Genomic DNA, 21769 nt, shown 5'->3' with positions numbered 1-21769 from the left:
CATGTTTGTACAGTGTCTGCTAAAGCCAACTAGTCATCTTTCCTGTTCTCTAGCGCATACCTGGGGTTTAGAATTCTCTCTGTCTGTTGATCTGCACACAAAAATGCAGATCTATTTTAGATAAGAGGTGTTGGCAGACTTGTACAGTAGCAGGTGCAGGTAGTTCCTATGTCTTGCAGGCAGTTTTTTAATAAGTACAAAATCCTCAGCTGCATAGCTCTCTGATCTTGGGTCTCCTAAGAGAACAAACTGGTGCAAAATATGATAAAATTGGCCAGTATGCTACCATTCATCTCATATCTGTCTACTTTGAGGGACATATTTCAGGGAGAAAAAAGGTTATCAGTTTTGTAAATGCTCTGCATTAGGCTATATTGGAAGGGCTGTGATGGAAAACTAAGCATGTTGGAGTAGCTCTGGAGAGGGTGAAAAGCTGAGTCTTCTCTCTTCTGCCATTTTCTGTATTCATTGCAATCTTCTTTCTACTTCTGTGCCAAGGAAATAACCCTAGATAGCATCTCCAGATTGTGCAATTGGCAGGGATACCTCTGATGCAATAATTGTGTCAAGGATAATCCTTGGAAACACATTGCCTTAATGGAAAAAAGTCACATCTTAGAGTTTCAGTAGAAGTCTTTGGGCACCTGATTCTCTAACAAGATTGCTTGCTTACTCTCTGTAGTTTGTTCTCCTTTGTGGCCTGAAGACAGGGTGCAGAAAGGATCAGGGGTTTTTGCCTAGAGCCAGGGCACTCCCTGGGTATAGGCCCCTAAGAGAGTGCCTGTTGCAGCAGGCAAAGACAGTAAATTGCATCTGTGGCAGTACTCACTCTCACATGGGAATATGTATTACCTCTGAAGACTTGTAAAGAGTTTTGGAACTTGTCCTGTTTTATTGAGGTCTACTGCCTCTTATATGGTTACTCTGAATGAATGGTCTCCTTTGTACCCAGTTTTGATACAAAGTCTTTAGTCATGGTTGTGCATGGCGCAGTAAGGGACAACAGGCTTGGTATTCTGGATGTTGATATCCGGTTTGGCACTGGTGATCTTCATCTTGATTTCAGATGCATTAAACCACAACAGAAACTACGACCATACTATGTGAGAGCCAATTATCTGGGTAGAGATGCATGGCTTATGACAAGGCATAAGAAGCAGTGTGCATAATGCAGACCTAGGGCTAAGTAAGCTTTTCTTAAAATGCTTTTGTGTCTGTTTGCACTTCAATAGGTAGGTTTCTCATCACTGGCTACCATAGCCACTAAAGTCCCTCTGTAATTAATAAAAGCTTCTATGACGTATGTGCAGTATTTATTGATAACTTCTAACTCCAGCCTCTTTTGATGCAAGCTGCTACCAAAGATTGTGGATCCCAAAGATTGTGGATCCCATAGATTGTTCCACCTAATAGTCACATAGTTCAAAATAATTACCATTGCTTCAGGATACTTTTCGTAAAGGCTCTAACATCTCCATGACTGTTACACTACCAATATTGATAGCCTATCCCTGATTTACTCTGTATTAAATAGGATAAGAATAGGGCAAAACTCGAGGCAGGTGCTGGACACAAGAATCAGAGTTCTAGAGGAATATGGCTGCAGGGTAGACAGCATGAGGATTTCAGAGGGCCTGTTGTATGCAAAAACTGTGCACTCACTGCTGTTCATTCCATATACTGAGGACAAAATGGTCCCATGTGATGTGTGGTATTTCTTCTCCAAAAACAATGCTTGAATGGCCAGAGCATGCTGCAGATGCAAGCATGAGATGGGCAATTATCCAAGTGGCACAGCTTCTATTACATGTGTTGTGGAAAATAAGGTAACAGCTCAGTTGTGTTTGGCTGGTTGTCTCCAGGTTTAAGCAAACTCTGGTCATTGCAGAAGATATAGATGGACCTGCAGCATGTTGTCCCTTGCATCCTTTCACAATCTCTGTGACTGATAGCAGCAACAGCAGTCACCCTGCAACAATTTCAAAGGTGGTAGAGTGGCAAGGTACAAAAAAGTGCAGGTTGCTCATTGCATCATTGCTTAGTGCCTCAAAAACTCAACTTCATAAAAATATAAATTGATCCAAGAAAAACTGGTGCATTATCCATACTTGTGGAACCAGTATAGATATCAGGACATAGAGATTTGAAGTTTGAAGAAAATGGCACTTGAAAGATTTTCACATACATGGCTTTTGCTGCAGAAATGCAAAATGCATTAGTCATTAAGAATAGATATCTGCACATTTCCAGTCACCCACAGCTATTCCTGGAAATAGACAACAGGATCAAAAAAGAAATACCACTCAAGCTGTGAAATACTTTACTGAAATATCTCAAGATTCTAAAGGAAATTTAAAGATTGTAACAATCAAACTCAACTCCTGCTGAATGTAAGAATAAAACAGTTTGGTAATTCTTAAACAATTTGGTAATTCTGCACTAATTATTTGCAGGCATAAAACTCTCTTAAGATACCTGTGATTCATTTTCGCAATGAAATGGTTAGTTCTTACACCTAAGCTATTTCTTTAACTCATACTTTGAAGAGGTTGTTGGGGGACATTCAAGGAAAAGCATGTAACTGATTTTCCGTTATTACAGAGAGACACTGCTTGCTTTCTCAGGAACTGCTCATGAGCATGATGTTTTAGATCTACTTTTTGAAGAAGAACATGTATTTTTTGGTAAAAGTATTAATTTTATTTTAAAATATATTAATAAAGGTAACTTAATATTGTCCTTGCTTTTTTTTTTTTTTTTTTTTTGTTTTCTTGTAAGACCTTATGGAATGGATGAAAATTTAAATTCTATTACAGAAGTAAAAGCCCCTTTTTGACATTTTGTAAGTAGATGATGATATTCTGTTAGTGACTGCCTTTTCAGTAATGTGGTGGTCTAAATTCTGAATTCTATTATTTTACATCTGCAGCAACTGAAAGTATATTTTTTATAAACAGCAAACTTCACCTCATAAAAATTCATTACATAAGGGCATAAACAAGTACTTTTCCTTGCAGTCATTGGCAGTAAGTGATTCATCAGTTTTCCACAGAAAACCAATTTCATTGCAGATGTTCTGCAGACTCCCTGAATTGTAGAATCATATCATCCAATCCCAGCACAAGGAATGTAGGAATTTTTTTTTAAAGGGTGAAAAAAAGGCTGTGCTTAGTCTTTTTAATAGGATTGAATATCATTTGCTGTCTCATCAGTTTTGTGAAATAACCATAAAGTAATCAGCTTGCCATTCTTTCCTTCCTTGTACAGGCTATCAACTTACTCACAATGCTGATTTCATAGCAAGTGCATAAGTGAATAACTTGCAGGAGAGCAAAATCTTCCTTTGAGGTTAAACAAAATGTAACTGGGTTACATAGTTGTCTCTCCTTCTTTTCTTCATTCTTTCTCTTCTTCCTTTCTTCTTTCTTGTTTTTTTCATTCCTTTCTTCCATTCTTTCCTTCTTGTTTAATACTTCAAAATATAGAAATTTCCCTTAGTAATCAGCTACTAATTTTCGTTGTCCAACAAACTTGCCTTTTTTCTTCCTTAAAAAAAAAAAAAAACAAAACAAAATAGAGTTTATTTTTCTAACAACCAGTAATTAACTGGTTAATTAAATTCTGTTTTTTCACAATGAGCCAGAAATAAAGTATAGACCTAAAAACTCCTTCTTGCTAGTGTTGCAATTTTGTTTAATTCTATTCTGTATAACATATATAATCCACCCTACTATATTTCCACTGCATTAACTTATGTAGATACAAAATTCAATTCTGATAGCTGAAGGAGGGAAAGGAGACAAAGGAATATATTAAGATGAAAGTGAAAAGGTATAGAGAAAGTTTGAAGCAGAAAAACCGAAAAAAGTAGCTGGCAAGCAGCAGGAACCAGAAAGAGATTTTTTTTCCAGGAGGAGGAATTAATTTTATTGGTATCTCCAAGATAGAGTTTAATTTAGCCCATAGAGAAGAAGCTGATAGTAGCAAATTGCACATTTTGGTAAATGTTCTATACAGCTTTAAGTCTTTCTGTAAGTCTTCTATTTCCCATTTTGTTTTCTCCATTGCTGCTATTCTTAGCATAGAGAGAACATTCCTCCAAACCTGTGAATCAGTGAACTAAAACCAACCAGATCCAGTCTAGAATCATAGGATCAAAGAATCATTAAATTTGTAAAAGACCTCTAAGATCATCAAATTCAACTGTTGCCCTACCACTGTCAAGTCCACCACAAACCATGTCCCCAAGTACCACATCTACAGGTATTTTATTACTCCTCCAGGATGATGACTCAACCACTTCCATGGGCAGCCCGTTCCAGTGCTTGACAACCTTTTCCATAAAGAAGTTTTTCCTAATATCCAATCTAAACCTCTCCTGGTGCAACTCAAGGCCAGATCCTCATATCCTATCACTTGTTCAGAAAAAGAAACTACCCCCCATCCCACCTTGCCACAGCTTCCTTTCAGGGAGTTGTAGAGATCAGAAAGGTCCCCCCTGAGTTTGCTGTCCCTCAGGCTATACAACCCCAGCTTCCTCAGCTGTTCCTCATAAGACTTGGACTCCAGACCCCTCACCAGCCCTGTTGCCTTTCTCTGAACACAGTCCAGCACCTCAATGTCTTATTTTGTAGTGAAGGGCCCAAAACTGAGGCCAGGACTTGAAGTGTGTCTTTACCAGTTCCAAATACAGGGGAATTATCACTGCCTTTGTCCTCCTGGCCACACTCTTGCTGTTATAAGCCAGGATGGCATTGGCGTTCTTGGTCAGCCAGGCACACTGCTGGCTCTTGTTCAGCCAGCTGTCACTTGTCACCAGAGAGAAGAGATTGGTGCCTATCCCCTAACTCTTCCATCAGTGTCATCTTCTCCAGGCTGAACAGACCAAGTCACCTCAGCTGCTCCTCAAGGTCCTTCACCATCTTTTTTGCCCTCCTTTAGACACTCTCTAACACCTTAAAGTCTTTCTTATATTGCAGCACCCAAAACTATACATAAGACTCAAGGTGAGGCTGCATCAGCAGGTAGGACAAGGTCAAACAGGACCTGCCTTTTACAAACACAGACTGGCTCAGCAGGCTGCTCTGATTGTCCTGCACATGCCATGTGATGGCACTCAAGATGATCAGCTCCATGATCTTCCCTGGCATTGAGGTCAAGCTGACAGACCTGTAGTTCACCAGGTCCTTTTTCTGTCCCTTCTTGGAAATGTGTCACATTTGCCAACCTCCACTGAACAGGGACCTCCCTGGTTATCCAGAACTGCTGGTAAATAATTAAAGGTGTTTCAATGTGCACTTCCTCGGTGCCTTATCTTGTATCTTTATCCAAAAATTAGTATGTAATTTCATGTTGAAAATGAATGGTGAAAGTCCTAAAGAAGAAACCTTTGTTCAAAGTTTGAGAAAACAGGAAATTACAGATCCAATTGACTTTTGTTGACCAGATCAGATACAGGAGTTCAACACTTAACAGCTACGCTATACCTACATCAGAAAACCAAACCTGTCTGGGTTTTTTGGTACTCTGGCCAGAATACATGGGCCAGTTCCCATCTATCTATGTTAGTAAATTCACTAGCCATTATAAGAAGATGGCTTTGAATGCTTGAACCCAACTGAGTGTATTTATAAACAACCACGGAGAGTATAAACAGCCACAGAGAGTTAATTTCTATTTCAAATGCATTTCACATGGTAAGTATTCTCCATGTATTGCTAGTATTCTCAGATTGTTCGGTGTCACTGAGCTCGATAGTAGATAAAAAGACAGGGTGCATGCTGCCTCCTTCCACTAACCCCCATTAAAAAAAGACATCATAGAATTAGGGAGTCATAAAAGCAGCATGAGTTTCAACTTTGACATCACTGGTCTGCAGAAGGATCTCTGAGTGCCCCAGCATGCTCTCTACTTCTTCATTGCTTCTCCAGTTCATTTCTTTCCCAGGCAGAATCCATGCATGGCTTCCTTCCTGTGACTGTTAGAATAGGCAAAGGAGCTCAAACTCCTGGGTGCCCATGTTTTCAGTCTAGAATCCATGATTTCTTAAAAGCAGTGCCACAGAAATAGTCTCTTCATTTCCATTCAAGTTCTTTTTCTGCAAAGACAATGGGACAAAGACTAGACTGGGTTTAAGCATGACTTAAGAGCCTGTCTCCTAGGCTCTTTCTTTCTAAACTTATATCTAGCTCCAAAGCATACAGGACCAGGATGTTGGCTGTCTCAACAAACTAAAAATGAATTTGTCATAGTGGATAGTGCACTCAGGCTATCTGTATTTGCCCTATGCATGTTATAGAAACAACAGCTTGAGCCCATACTAAAGCCCTGAGCATATGCAGGCTCTCACTCCTTCAAAAATCTACAGAATTTTTCCTGCATGTTTGTATTAAATAATGTTAAGAATATGCATGACTAGCAAATTTAAATTCAAGAATAGGATCAGATACTTAATTTTACAGTCTTGGTTTACATAGAAAGGATGAACACTGATGTTGTCATTAGTCATGCTTTCTCCTTGTATCCATAAAGATGGAGCTATGGAGTAAGTGCAAACAGCACAAACAGATCTGTTCAGCCCTAAATTCAAGTGTGGTGAAAAATGAGAAATTGCACCCTGATAGCAAGGAAGAATGGGCTTCTTCATATGTAAGTTGTATACATATATAAAGATATATGTTGTTTTATGAACTACGATTTTTAAAATCTACTCTTGTAGAATTACAGACTTCCCTCTTCTGAAAGCAGTGCAGCTGTCCCACAGGGTGCCAGAGATTGTAAGATCAGGCACCTAAGGAGAAGAGTTTACACAATTTTGTAAGAATGAGCTGTGACAGAACACGAAAATATGTTCCAGGAGAAAAAAAAATCTATAGATATATGGACATAAATAAAAAGAAGAGGAAGTAATTTCAGAGAAAGGCTCAAGGAAGACTTGAAAAAGGAGAAGGCACTTGGCAACTGGGGACAAGAAAATTTACCTCATGCAGCCACTTGGATTGAGGAGAGCAGCATGCAAAATGAAGAAAAGTTGATTCTTACTGAGGTATTGAAAAAACCTTTTGAATTAAGTTTTTCCTTTAAGATGCCTTGCTGGAGTTTTCTGTGTGAGAAACAATCATCCTGCTAACTGCAGGCTCCAAGTGAATATGTGGGAAAAAGATTTTTGGTTCTATGATATAGGTTACACTGACATGTGGAATGGAAGTTAAATACTGTACTTCATCATTAGTCCAATGAAATTACAGATATCAGCTCCTTTAACAAATTAAAGTTATACCACATGGAGAAAAGGATTAAACCACATGCAGAATTAGGGTTATCTTCACTCCTTTCTGGCCTTAGACCATAGACATGAAAAGGACAGTTTGGAGAAAGTTGCTAGGAGACTGTAATCACAAGTGTCAGAATAATACATTTTTATTTAAAATAGGAAATGTTGATTAATGAACATACTTAACAGATAATGAGTAAAGGTATTGAAAGCATCTATGTTCAATCAAATTTCAGGTGAAACATTTAATTTATATGATGAAAAGCCATTGAGAATTGAAAATCTTCAAGGTAAAGCTAACCAAGTCAAGCAGTTAAAACTGAAGGACACAACAGTTTCAGGAGTACTTGATTAGAAGCCTCTAGATACTAAGAAGCAAGAGAAAATGTTTCCAATGTGTAAACCCAGTAAGTTTAAAAGCAAAGAACGAAAGAGGAAATTATTTTGCTTTTAGAGTCTCATGTAAACATGTTGTAGAAACTAAGGAAAGATGAGACAACTGCTTTGGAAGTAATGAGTTAATTTAAAGGTAAGATACTGGAGATGTTGTATATGTGGTGCATTAAAATTAGAGAAAACTAAGCAATAAATTGAATTAATGGTAAAGAAACTTCAGCCTAAATGAAGAGGTAACTTATTAAAGCACGAACAAAAGGGTCCTAGGATTTATTATACCAAAACCTCTAACAGTGTCCACATGTTGATTTCATTTGTGTCAATTTAAACAGGTATTACACCCTGAAAACACTAGCATGATATTTTGCATGCAAGATTTATGATCCTTAGGTTCTTGGAACCAGGAGTCCAAGTTTGTTACATAGCTTGGAATCTGAAGCTACATGACATTGGCTCTCCTCTGCCACATTTAGGTGTAAGTGGTAATGCATAATAAGCAGTTTACTGTGATGACCATCTCAGCTTCAGGAACATAGAATGGGTTGTGTCCTTATTAATTCATGTCAGTGTCAAGGAAACCAGTCAACAAGATTGTCCATCCAAACCAAGTAAAATAATTTGACTGCCAGGAAGAAATTGCTTCCTATATGTCAATAGACACCTGCAGAAGACAGGAAATGAGATACTGGTCCAATATCTGGCTGCTGATCACTCAGCCTACTAGTAACAACAAAATCTTATGCTAGATACAAATCTTGCTAACTCTTCTAGGGAAAAAAAATCTGTAGTAACAGAACAGGAATCATGATATGCTCTTGAAATAATGATAGTTTGAAATAAACTAATAATTCCATCTTAAATGTGGAGTAATCATAAAAGCATAAAATATTTCTATGGTGGTTTTATTTGATAAATAATAAATCCAGACATTTCTTTTTACCAAGCCATTACATAACTAATTCTAAACTAAATATTTCCAATGAAGTATTATATGGATATCTTTATATCTAAATACTTATTTTTTCTAATAAGCAAGAGTAGCTGCATGCAATGAGAAAATAGTCATGCCTAAAACAATTACACTGCAGGAAAAGTACATTGATGATGTTAGCTGAAATGACAGCTTATACAGAGACAGTGTAATCTGAAATAGTGTTTCACTCCTTAAAAAAATTTTAAAAACCTATTTTAATAATCAGCTCAAATTTGAGAAAGGATATAAGAAACACAATATACAACTGATAGTTTGTCCACTATCCAGTAAAATAATTCAGTTAGGAAAAAAATATTTTCTTAATTTGTAATGGAGAGCAGCAAGTGCACCATGTGTGTACAAAAAAAAAATTTTAAAAAGACTGAGATAGCACTAATGTAGCAATAGTTTGAACATCCAAAGTTTATGGTGGCTTCCATTAACAGTTCCAAGCCTTTTTGCTTTTTACTTAACCATTTTATTTCTGATTTGAATAAGAGCTCCTGAGCAAATGGGAAAGGGATGACACTATAGATTCCTCTCTTCAACAGTGCTTTTTTTGCCTACCAGAAAGAAAAGTGAATAAGAAAAAAATTACTGTTTATTATTTTGTGAGAGAAATTAAAAACCATGACTAAATATATTTGTTTGAACTCTGATTGTATCACTATTTATTCATCTTTACCTGGATCGCTTATTTTGTTCATATTCCAATTGAATTTAACACAGGTCTTGAATCTATATATTACTTAATGAATCCAAACTCACCAAAAATACAACATGAATAATCACCAACAACTAGCAAAAATAATTAATTACTATTGTGTAAAGGAAAAAGAAAGTAAAACTCTGTATAAATCATTGCACTCTTTTTCCTCCTGCCCCTTTGATGACTTACTTGCTGAAATACTGAGTTTCTGCTGAAATGTAGAGTTTCCTCTTCTCAAGAACCTTGGGGCAAGAGTTACTGTATAAATTTGTAGTTTAGATCATAGTTATCATATGGGTTTGGAAAGCAGATATGTAGAAATTAGTAGTTTCTTAGGAACATATAAGGGAGAACTTTTTAAACTTTTTATTCACAAAAAAGACTAAATGATAATAGATGTGATTAGTTCTCCAACAGAAACAATCAGGCTCTCAGGCTCTATGAATATATTCAAAAATGTATTTCAGCACCTAAATCCAAGAGAACGATCCGGAATTATGATGGAATATGTCAGCACCCTGCTTTCTACCAATAATGGTATTACTACTGCAAATTTCTGAGATATGTCTTAGTCTGGTACTATGCATATCCCAAAGTACAGCTGCCTGGGGAGAGCAGAGCATGAAAATGTCCAGCTTGTGTCTAAGAGAATTTGGGGTTTATAAAGCAATCATCCTATCACCTGAATCTCCTGAAAGGTGTGCTTCAGCAGACAGGCACCAGGACCCCAAACATGCACTGACAACTGTGTGTCACCCATGAAACACAGAAAGAGGCACTAAGAGATGCACCTGCCTACATCCATATTTTTTAATAGAACAACAGGTAGAAGTGAGAGATTTGATTTCTGTGATTTACACCTCCTGAAAGTTCAGCTCCCACATGCCTGTGAGGAGACAGCACCAGCTTTAGATTAGGCTGCAGGAGAGTCAGCAGTTAAAGATGTAAGAGTGTATAGTATCTAGATGTGTTCTTTTAATGATTTGTTTCTTTTCATCACTGTGCTTTCCACTGGGAGAAAGTTATCCTTTTTTTTTCAGCTAAAAAGGTAAGAAAGTAATATTTTTGCAGAACTATTTTGTCAATTAATATCTCTATTTCCTTCTTCTTCTGTTGATTGCTTGTTCTCCATCTTCTTGGAGTTCAGCCTTTGGGAGATACTGAAGACCAGCTTCCATAGATGTCAAGGATAACTGAGTCAACAATAAGAGATGATGGCATTTGATGCATTGTTAAATGTAGTTTCTGCATTTGTCTTATTTCTTCTTCATCTTTATCTACTGGACCTAAATTATATTCAATTGCATCATTTCCAAATGATTTTAAAGTTCACACAAATGGTAAGATTTTATTTTATTGTGTGCTAATAAAAAATAGACTTTTTTTGTGCCTTTATGTTCAAATCTGAGAAATTACACAAGGCAAAATACTTAATTTCATTATTTTTTTAGTAACAGCAAAAATACTTGCATTTTAACTTACAATACACCACCTTGCTTGCTTTTGGGGAGCCTGAGGCCAGAAAACCCTTTGAGAATGTAGCTTCAACATATTGTATAAGAAAACAATCATCTACTGTTCTTGAGAAGCAAAGTCTCCTATTTTGTGTAGTACCTGTTTTAGCAAATTAAAGATACAATTTTACCTACTTATTTGCCTGATAGATTGGATCTGCTGTATAGACACATAGCACTTTATATGACAAGTTTAGAATACTGTCTGAAATACCCTGCATATATACACCTAACATACAGTATATATGCTGCTGGATGAGTTATGGTGTAGAGGAATACACACAAAGGAACTTTGCCTTTAAGATTTGGTAGCTGAGGAAAATGATTTGCTGTTGTGCAGTTCCTCCTCCACTCCTTCTGAGGCTTTATCTCCACTTGGATCAGAATACCCACAAAGTCATTTAGATTGTCTCTGAGCAGCATTGGGAGCCACATTTCCTGCATCTTGGCTGAGCAGTGAGATTTGTATCAAAGTAAATGTTGTTTTTCCTGCTATTTTCCTCCCACCTTCAAATCTGTTAATAGAGTTCAACTGTTCTCTTAAACAGCATTTACCCTCCAAACACTAAGTTAATTTCATGCATAAAAGCAAGATGCATAAGTTGGTCTCTGTGAGACATGGGAAGGACTGGCGGAAGGAATAGCTGTGAGTGCTTAGTCAATGTCAGGTGCCATCAATTCAGTTTTACATGGAACGTCACAGGAGTGGAATTAGACATGTAGACTCATGCCAGGTGCTGTTTGGACATTTAATTTTGGTACTGTAATAGGGACAGAAGAGAGAAAGAAAAGAAAGGGTTGCCACTTCAGGACACACTTTACTCTTGGTGACAAGTCCACCTCACGTTTTCTCTCAGACTGATTTAATGTAGTGGGTTAGAATTGCAAGGGCAGTTTCCAAGGACATGTACCATTTCCTTTAGTAATTTTTTTTTTATCAAAACTTAAACATTTTCATGTTTATCCACAAATGTTGTTTGTTCCTGCCCTCCATACAACCAGAATAGCAAAACCCATACTCACCAGTTGACTCATCTAAAGTGTTTCCAAATGCAAATGCAATATTATTTGTCTATTTATCTTTTTTGTTCAAGTGTCCCAAATCCTTTTACACAGGCTTATAATTCAAGGAAGTTGAGGAGAACTGGAGAATAGAGACTGGAGAATATTCAATCTCCATTTTTACACAGCTGGCAGTCTTATTGATAAGAATTTTAAGATTCCTCTTACATTAATTATTTGTACATGTAGCTGTCTTCCCTATACAATTTCAAATGCAGGTACTAGATAAGGTTTTAGGTGTTGCAGTTCTGTAAGGACCTACTTTTGAAATGGTGATGACAGTAGGAATGGTTCAAACAGCAGCAGAGGAAAAATCAAGCCTTATATTCAATCCTTTTCCTTCTTTTTTCTTTATATCTTTTGCTATGTAACTAACATTAATTTATGCTTAGTGCATGTGTAGCACATATTAGAACACTTTCTATCCTCAACTCTGTTTTTTTACTGTTTTGTTTCATAAACAACTAAACCAATGAAATAGTATTGAGTGAAAAGTCCTTCATAATTTAAGAAAAGGGGAATAAAGTTTCATTCTCTGGTGTATGTGTTTCATTCTCTTTTAAAAATGCAACACAGATACATGCCCAGGGTCTCCCCTACTCTCATTCTGCAAAAAGGAAAACTGTATAGACCATTGTCCAGGCTTTTCTAAAAATTGGGTCTGTTGTAGTAAATATAGTCCACAAGTCAAGGTAAGGTGTTTGAAAATTTCCATGTTATCCACATCATCCACACCAGGGTCTTTCTCAGCCTCCATTTTTCTCCTGTTGGAAACCAAACAGTGGCCAGATGGAGTGGAGTGCTCAGGTTCTATGACAGCACCAAATCCAAATACAGTTTGAGCTTTCCAAGGGCTTTGGAGAGTACCCTTGAATCTCACAACCTAGTTGTAAACTGTAGTTACAAGCTCACTTTAGTGTGCTAGCAGTTTTGAGTAGATATCTGCTGTCAGACATCAGACACCTTTTTAATACACCAGAGGAGGAAATATGTCTCCATTCCTCCCCCCTCTGCCTGAAACTCAGGCATCTAAGCCCTAAACAATATGACTGGTTTATTTACAAAACCCAGATATATTCTCCAAGACTGTTAATTGCATTGTCTCATATTCTACCAATGTTTAGGAAAGAAAACCAATGTAACTTACACATTCACTAAATTTCTAAATGAAATTTCAAAGCAATAGTGAAGAGGGAGGAACTGTAAGGATTAATTTCTGCCTATTAATATTACAAACAAATACTTTATACTAAAAAGCCCATACAGAAGGATTTGTGTGACAGCAATTCATCCTTATAAGGAAGATTTATATTCCATACTGTGCTATATATAACACTATGTCTAACAAGACAACTCAGTTGTAAGAGTAGTCCTGCTTGCTCTCTTTGGTTGGTTTTTCACAAGTCTAGCTAAATCGTTCTCAAGAAATGATTATTTTATATTTTTTTAAGGCTGAAGAAATCAAATCTGTCTAAAACTGAAATATTTTCAAAAGGTGTCAGACATGAGGATTTTGAAAAGTACTTCATAGTGGGGGGCCCCAAAGCAAGACACACAGACCCTATGGTCACTTTTGAAAATCTTGGCAATCTAATTCTAAAATTTTAATCTAATTTCCTGTGCTTATTTATAGAACAGAGTAAGCTAAGCCCTTTGCTGAACTGCAGCCATCCTGTGAGCTTATGTTATCAGTTATAAAAACGTACCCTGCCCCAATTTCACAAGTCCTTAATTACTCATCTCCTCCCACAGAAGCCATTAACAAGTGATATATGATACATATTTCTTAAAATATAGCATGAAATGCAAAGCAAAGTGTCAGGCTGTTCAGAAGCTATGCATATTTTGGTGACTCAGAACAATGCACAACAGTGTAAGGAGATTAATAAAATTAAGAGTTCATTTTCATTCCCAGCTCCAATTGGTCTTATTTAAATGCTAGGCTGTCCTAAGGTTAAAAATAAGCCCTTCTAGTTTTAAGGTCTTAAATTGTAGCTTTAATCCTTTGTCTCATTTAAATTTGATGGACTACATTAAAAGTAGCCAGATTATAAATATTCATGACTTATTTATTTATTTTTTAGATGTTACCCATTGCAAACCAAAGAGGTCAGCAAAATGCAATTTGATAAGATTCCACTGATTATTGAAATATATCTTCCACATGATCACAAAAAAATCCAGTTTTAAGTTCGATTTTCATATTTCAACTCATGATTTCCTCACAGAAAATTGATTTGGTAGCAAGTATTTTTAAGAAGTCCATCAGACTGCAGATCATATTGTATTTGTTGCAGGAAAATAAACATGTTGTAAATATTTGAGAAAGGGAGATATGTGATCTTGGTAATTACTGACATAGTAATCCTACCTCATGGAGATTTTAGAACAAATATGGATCATAGTATAATTAATTATATAAATCAGAAATGAAAAAAACATTAACTTCAGCAAAAGCCAGTCATGCACGGTAATTGTACCTTTCTTGGCCAAATTAAAGGCTTTCTATGCAAAGAAAATGTACTAGCTAAAATATATCTGGGCATCAGATTTACTGGAAAGTAATTCCTGTAGGAAGTTGCTTATTAAGTTAATGAAGCTAGACTAGTGAAAGAATTGTAATATGGGTAAGAAAAGAGTGCAGGTGATACTGCTCAGAGAAACAGTTGGTAGGAAAAGTAAAATAGTTACAGTGATACTAAATTAACAAGGGAGAGGTCCAGACTGTCAGAGCAAAATTGACAATTGAACATTGAAGTAAAAGAGATGGAATAACATACAAGAGTAGTAGGTGTGGGGTTTAGGACAAACAGCAAGGCTTTGTTGTTTACAGAGTGGAAATAACTGAGCAAGAAGATAAAATTTGGTACTATTAATCAGTCACATAAAATACATGAACAAACAATGTGAAGAGGCTGCTGAAATGAAAAATATGATCTGAGATTGTGGCAAATAAGATATCTGAAGTACAGAGAGGAAAGTAGAACTTCTGTTGTAGAAGACATTGGTGAGATCTCACCTCAAGTGCTATTTAAAGTTTCTGCCATCTGTTTACCAGAAAGATGTATGGAAATGAAAAGAAGCCTAAAGAAGTGGACCTGGAATATCTGCCTACAGAAAAGGAAGAGTATGTTTAGCCTTACCTATTATATGCAGAATTGCTCACTTTCCTCAACTCATGAGATGCCTTTATAGTCTCGTAATTGTGTTGAAGAAGTATTTTGAGCTGATGTAGCCAACCTCTGACGTGAGCATGTTCTTACAGAAATCCTTGCCTAAGAAAAAGAATGTAGAATGTGTAGGCAGAAAAGTGGTACTTACAAAGGTTTTCCTTACATTGTAAAGTTAATTTTTCTTTTCCCTGCAGTCTCATAACAGTTTGTGAAAAAAGAGTTCCTTCAAGGAATGATTCAGAATGCATAAAATTAGGCTACTTTCCAAAATGGCTGAAATTGATGACAATTATATTTCTGTGTAGTGTTTCTTCTTTTGCAATATTCAGACACTTGTATGTTTAATGTAAATGATTAGAAAAACTTCAGAGAACTGAAAATTATGGTTCTCAGTGGAAGTTTCTGGTATATTTTACTGCCTAGCTAGTTGGGGAATGCAGACATGAGAGACATAGACATAGCCAGATTCTTTTAGAAGATGAAGTGTGTCAAGCTTTTTTATCAGCACACTCATTTATAATAAACCCATGACCTGATTCGTGGATGGACTGTATGAAATGTGAGCTGTTGGAAATGAGGGAATGGAATTTCTCCCAGAAGAGGGAAGATGAGCTGATATACTACTGTAACCTACATTAAAGTGGAAAATGCAAAACTGCATGTAGAAGTTAAGGCACACTTACTCTCAGATCAACCACACCAATCTATATCCCCACCTCCTAAAAAACAGGATATGAATCCAAGTGAAGTTCTACCAGCATTTTGGATTAGATAGAAAATAGCATAAAGCTTAGTTTATAATGTTTCCATGCAGTTAATTATATGTTATTGTCTTGAAAACTTTTATTTCTTCAGCCAAACTGTTATTCTTCCTTCCACAAACTTTTAGGAAATAATTTATGTTGCAAGCCTCATTAGTGGAATTTCAATTTAACAAAATCTTCTGAGTGTTAACAGACCCAGCAAATAACTGAGATCTCTAGCTGGAAGTGTTTTGTTTTAAAGCATATTTTTATCGGGATATATATCAAAACCAAATAATCCTCAGGCCGAAATTTTTTTATATTCTGGAGCTTTTTCTCCCATGAATACATGAGAGATTTGCCTTGATGGCTCCTATTAACACAAGTGGGAGTTGCAAGCCAATCCCCTATGCATTTTTTGAAGAACTTATCTCAAAGCATTGCCCAAAGCAAATTTTTATGATAGCTTAGCACCCCTGGGAACAGGGATTTATAATGGCAACAACTGAAAAAGACCGTAATCTATACTTTAGTGATGGGAATAAGTGTACTGTTATACATTTTCAGTTATTATGCTGCTGAACTTGAACTCCAAATTGTTTCCTTCTTGAAGAAATATTTGAAGTAGTTTTATTGAAAGAGCTATTATAATGCTTTAAAGTTTCTAAAGTATTTTAATATTGTCTCAGATTTCAACCTTTCTTTCGATTCCCCAGTCAAGCAACATGCATTAATAATAGAAACTATATAAAACCCTTAAAAACCACTATGTAAAGCAACAAACACTCTTGTAAGTGTAACTTTAAAATAATGTTTTCCTAATATCTATAAATTTAATCTATTACTGGTAATTTTCACTGTGGTGAAGGATCTGACTTGTTCTTTGGGTAATCATCTCTGTTTCAAAAACTTCCAAAAGGAAATAAGAAACAGTGAAGACTTAAGCTAAATGGCATGAGTAATGCTCAGCAAATTATCTTGTCAATATTACAGCCCAACATTTAAAACCCAAGGATGATAAAAGCATCTAAATTAGAAATCTGTGTAAGTTGGGTATTTTTAAAAATCATTTGGCATGGTAAATGTTGCCATTTTGTAATTTTAAATTTTTTTCTGGGTTTCAGAAAATACTAATGAAAACTTAACAAAACAAAGTTTCAAATGCTAATGAAACAAGTAGGAAGCTGGTACTAGGCTATTCATGGTCATGCTTTTGGATCCTATAGAGAGAAAAAAATCTTCCATAAAATACATAATGGTGAAGGATTTTTTTTGCCATATGAAGTAAGAATCTTTATTTATAGAGACAGGTTTTAAAGCACCTTGAAAAAAATGACCAAATTTTGATCTAGAGTAATATAATAGCATTGTTTTTAGTCTAATTAATGCACTTTCAGTATAGTGAATTGTGTTCTCTCAAGGTCACAGAATCATGAAGTAGCTGAGGATGGAAGAGACCTCTGCAAGTCATCTGGTCCATACCCCCTGTTTAAGCAGTGCTTCCTAAAGACTGTTTTGCAAGATGGCTTTTGAAAATCTCTGAGGACGAAGACTCCACAGCCTCCCTGGGCAACCTGTGCATTTGCTCAGTCACACTTCCAGTGAAAAAGTGTTTTCTGATGTTCAGGCAGAGCTTTCTGCATTTCCAGCTGTGCCCCTTGCCTCTGGTCCTGTCATGGGGCAGCACTGTAAAGACCCTGACTGTCCTTTTAGTACCATCCCTTCTGCTATTTGCAGATATTCATAAGGCCACCTGAGACTTCTACCAATTGAACAGTCCCAGCCCTCTCAGCCTTTCCTCAGAAGACAGATGCAGTCTCTTGTCATCTTTCTGGCCTTTATTGGACTCTCACCACTATGCCCATGTCTCGCCTGTACTAGGACACCCAAGACTGGGCAGAGTTCTCTGGGTAGGGCCTCACCAATGTTGAGGAAAAGGCAAGTATCACATCCCCTTGACCTGCTGACAACATTCCTCCTGATGCAGCCTAAGATACCACTAGTGTTTTTTGCTGCCAGGGAGTATTACAGGAATCTGAGGTCCTTTTCTGCAAAGGTGCTTTCAAGGTGGCTGGCACCCCGGAGATACCAGCTCAAGGGGTTGTTGCTTGGCAGAACTTTTTGCTTCCCCTTTTTGAACTTCCTGAGATTCCTGTCAGCCCTCTGGATGGCTGCACAACCCTCTGACAAACCAACCACTCCTCACTTTTTGTGTCTTCAGCAAACTTGTCCTACCATCCAGATAATTTCATGTTAATGTTCTGAGTGATCTTCTTTCATTGTCAAATCTCTTTCCCTCTTTCTGTCCATCTTTTTCTAGCTCTTTTGTGCTCCCAACAACAGGAGCTGTTGCTCTGAGCTCCCAGCAATTCAGGTATATTGGCCGATGTGAATATTCAGATACCAAAGAGAACCTTAGACTTTGTCAGGAGAAACAGAAAATCTTGAATGGCAAATTCAATCTAGGTCATACTGCAATGGCAAACAAAGATGTAAGAGAAAGACAAAGTTAGCATTAGCTCATTACCTGTTGCCAGCTCATATGTATTCACACGTAATACTCCAAACTGCACTATCCTTGCTGGTATCTCTACATAAGGTGCAGAAAACACTAGAAACATTGAATCATCTGGTATTAAGGGTTTAAGAACAAAAAGTTTGGACTAGAACTGTGCTTTCTGATATTAATAAATTTTTTTATGCAACTTAGATGGAAGCTAATTTATAAATCACTTCCTCTCGGAACCAGTCCTGGTAGAACATGGGTTAAATATGAAAAAAAAAAAGAAATTGTGTACTCTCCTCATAAAAATATATTGTGATGAATCAAACACTGACCGAATCTATTGCTCTTACTGTACAGTTAATAACAATGATGAATTTGTACTGGAATCAAGTTTTAACTGGAAAGCAGGAAAGATAAGATTATGATGGTGTAAATACTTTGGTCCACTACTATGAAATGTAAATTTGTAAGAATTTAATGTCTAAAACTATCTGGAATAATTAGACTATATTAATGCATTGTTCAATTAACTTCCATTTGTGGGAGTTTTTATGCAACTGATGTGCTCTTTCCTGCCAGTTGTTACTGTTCTAAAATGATTTTAACCAGGCTTACATATCTGTGCAATAAGGTTGAACTCTAAACGATGGTAAAAGCCTGGTAGTTATTTTGGTTTTGTTTCAAAAAATTACTCTCTCACTTCTTTGTCAAACTAATCTGTGAGCTGTATGTCCTCTAATGTATTCATAAAATGCCACATGCCTTCAGCCTGAACATAGATACCTGTATATGACCCTTCCCTTCCCTTCCCTTCCCTTCCCTTCCCTTCCCTTCCCGAAACCTTCCCTTCCCTTCCCTTCCCGAAACCTTCCCTTCCCTTCCCTTCCCTTCCCGAAACCTTCCCTTCCCTTCCCTTCCCTTCCCTTCCCTTCCCTTCCCTTCCCTTCCCTTCCCTTCCCTTCCCTTCCCTTCCCTTCCCTTCCCTTCCCTTCCCTTCCCTTCCCTTCCCTTCCCTTCCCTTCCCTTCCCTTCCCTTCCCTTCCCTTCCCTTCCCTTCCCTTCCCTTCCCTTCCCTTCCCTTCCCTTCCCTTCCCTTCCCTTCCCTTCCCTTCCCTTCCCTTCCCTTCCCTTCCCTTCCCTTCCCTTCCCTTCCCTTCCCTTCCCTTCCCTTCCCTTCCCTTCCCTTCCCTTCCCTTCCCGAAACCTTCCCTTCCCGAAACCTTCCCTTCCCGAAACCTTCCCTTCCCTTCCCTTCCCGAAACCTTCCCGAAACCTTCCCGAAACCTTCCCTTCCCTTCCCTTCCCTTCCCTTCCCTTCCCTTCCCTTCCCTTCCCTTCCCTTCCCTTCCCTTCCCTTCCCTTCCCTTCCCTTCCCTTCCCTTCCCTTCCCTTCCCTTCCCTTCCCTTCCCTTCCCTTCCCTTCCCTTCCCTTCCCTTCCCTTCCCTTCCCTTCCCTTCCCTTCCCTTCCCTTCCCTTCCCTTCCCTTCCCGAAACCTTCCCGAAACCTTCCCGAAACCTTCCCTTCCCTTCCCGAAACCTTCCCTTCCCGAAACCTTCCCTTCCCGAAACCTTCCCTTCCCTTCCCTTCCCTTCCCTTCCCTTCCCTTCCCTTCCCTTCCCTTCCCTTCCCTTCCCTTCCCTTCCCTTCCCTTCCCTTCCCTTCCCTTCCCTTCCCGAAACCTTCCCTTCCCTTCCCTTCCCTTCCCTTCCCTTCCCTTCCCTTCCCTTCCCTTCCCTTCCCTTCCCTTCCCTTCCCTTCCCTTCCCTTCCCTTCCCTTCCCTTCCCTTCCCTTCCCTTCCCTTCCCTTCCCTTCCCTTCCCTTCCCTTCCCTTCCCTTCCCTTCCCTTCCCTTCCCTTCCCTTCCCTTCCCTTCCCTTCCCTTCCCTTCCCTTCCCTTCCCTTCCCTTCCCTTCCCGAAACCTTCCCTTCCCGAAACCTTCCCTTCCCGAAACCTTCCCTTCCCGAAACCTTCCCTTCCCGAAACCTTCCCGAAACCTTCCCTTCCCTTCCCTTCCCGAAACCTTCCCTTCCCTTCCCGAAACCTTCCCGAAACCTTCCCGAAACCTTCCCTTCCCTTCCCGAAACCTTCCCTTCCCGAAACCTTCCCGAAACCTTCCCGAAACCTTCCCGAAACCTTCCCGAAACCTTCCCTTCCCAAAACCTTCCCTTCCCGAAACCTTCCCTTCCTTTCCCTTCCCTTCCCAGTATTAACTTCTTATAGTATTAACAAAGGGTAATCTTTCTAACAAGAAAGTAAGAGATTCCAGAGTTTTTCTATAATGACAACCATATGTTTTTCTCTCCTTCTAACAGTCAGATAGATGATGCAAAATGTTATGTCACAATGAAGATGACCAATCCCTTTATTGTTGAGTGCTTGTACCTATACAAAATGTTATGCACACATTCATTTTTGCTATTCTGTATTTGTCTGAAATGGATTATAGGAGATTCATTTTTCTTGGTATCTACATTAAAGTAGAATACTACATAAATAGAAAAATCCCATTGACCCTAAATATATTTGCAGCACTATTTCATATTATGGACATATTCAGATTTCATTTACACTGGCCTCCCCCTAGGAAAGCTGCTCACCAAGGGAATAAATTGAGAAAGAAACACAGCTCACTGTAATGAAAAATCAATGTTAATATATATCCCATACTTTCTGGGAATAGAAAGCAAACAGGTTGCTGTCCGTTTTGAATAGCTGCATAAAAATGTTGTATGCAAAATAATCTGTCATGAGCTTTCTATATTCAGAATAAATATTTCTGAATTGTTTTAAATATAGTTCTATTACTTCTTGTACCGGTAGAATCCCAGCTTATTTATTAAAACCTGAGGGCCCATCACATGGTAGGTAGTAATCAATAAAACTTATGCCAACTGATGTTATTCTGTATGTCAAGTCATATTGCTACAGTTCTGTCTCTAGGATGTTACAAAGCGGGAGCTTGTTTGCAGTGTTCTTTTCTACCTTCTTGGCAATGACTCAGGAATTGTTTCTCATAACTATAGCAACTGGGAAAAAAAAAAAACCCAAATCATATTCCATTCATTTCTAACAAAAGACAAAAAACCCCACACCAACAAAAGCAATAGAAAATTCTGCTCTAATGCACTGTTACTGCATTGCCTCAGATGCATTACGCAAACTGAATAAATTACCTTCTGGTAAGAAACTTGCATGATCAGTCAGTCACATCAGCTTGTTGCCAGACCTGACTAATCTAAGCAAACAAACCAACCAACCAACCAACCAACCAATCAACCCACAAACTGTATTTGACATTGTCAGATCATCTGAAACACTACAGCACTCATCCAGATTTATTTGGTATTTTAAAGAATGACCTAGATTTTATATATAAGATTTTTTTTATCTGCACTGAGGAAGCTAAGGGAGAGAGGG

This window comes from Haemorhous mexicanus, chromosome 1 (assembly GCF_027477595.1).
Source record: "Haemorhous mexicanus isolate bHaeMex1 chromosome 1, bHaeMex1.pri, whole genome shotgun sequence".
Taxonomy (NCBI): domain Eukaryota; kingdom Metazoa; phylum Chordata; class Aves; order Passeriformes; family Fringillidae; genus Haemorhous; species Haemorhous mexicanus.
Note: the sequence above shows the minus strand (reverse complement) of the source record.